The following is a 1,229-nucleotide window of genomic DNA, read 5'->3' on the forward strand; positions in this document are numbered from 1 at the left end:
ACTCGCAAAGGCACCTTTGTGCGCTAAATACTCTTCCAAGGAAACACCTCATGGCCATAATTAGACAAGGCCTTGAAGAACGATTTAACCTCGAACTTGCCTTTCTTAGACGAGGCCCAGCAAATACGATCCGCTGTACCTATAGAGATCTTGCAAGAGTACAACCGATCAAAAAAAGGAGCAACCAAATCCATCTCCCAGTCCTGAATGGGTTGTACAAAAAGGACATTCCACTTTACAATCCCATTTCTCCAAGTAATATTATCCTTCACCCAAGCTTCTTTGTGTCTAGCGATGCTGAACAAAGACGGGAAGTCTTGCTTCAAAGAATTTTCCCCACACCAAATATCATGCCAGAAACGAACTTTCGAACCCACCCCCACCTCAAAGCGAATACCTTTGGCAAAGGAACTCCAACCTTGTTGAATATGCTTCCAGAAGCCCATACCATGAGAATCCGAAACCTCCTTCGTGCACCACCCACCTTCCTGGTCTTCATACTTAGCTTTGATAACCTTGCACCAAAGAGCCTCACTCTCATTCGCATATCTCTAAAGCCATTTCCCCAAGAGAGCTTGATTAACCTGATGCAACTTTCGAATGCCAAGACCACCGTAGTGCAGGGGCCGACAAACTTGGTTCCAATTTACAAGATGCAACTTAGGCTCATCTCCCATCCCTCCCCACAAGAAATCTCTTTGGACTTTCTCAAGCCTTTTAGCTACACTCATGGGAATCGGAAACAGAGACAAAAAGTAGGTCGGTAGATTAGACAACGTACTCTTGATGAGAGTTAAACGGCCTCCTTTAGAGAGGTACATCCTCTTCCAACCTGCAATTTGACGCTCCATCTTCTCAATCACATCATTCCACATAACCGTATCCTTATAAGGCTCCCCAAGAGGGAGACCCAAATACTTCATAGGCAGATCGGCAGCACTGCACCCAAGGATATTAGCTAAAACCCCAATGTTCTCCACCTCTCCAATAGCCACAATTTTAGACTTTCCCAGATTAACTTTCAAACTTGAAACAGCTTCAAAACATAAAAGAATAAGACGCACATACCGGATTTGCTCGAGAGAAGCTTCACAAAAAATCAAAGTATCATCAGCAAATAAAGAGTGAGAAACCTCCAACTCCGAGAAGACCCTATCTCCCACCGAGAAACCTGTCAGAAGTCCTTGGTCAATCGTCGCATTCACCATCTTACTCAAGGCCTCCATAAC

This window comes from Corylus avellana, chromosome ca6 (assembly GCF_901000735.1).
Source record: "Corylus avellana chromosome ca6, CavTom2PMs-1.0".
In the NCBI taxonomy this organism is placed as follows: domain Eukaryota; kingdom Viridiplantae; phylum Streptophyta; class Magnoliopsida; order Fagales; family Betulaceae; genus Corylus; species Corylus avellana.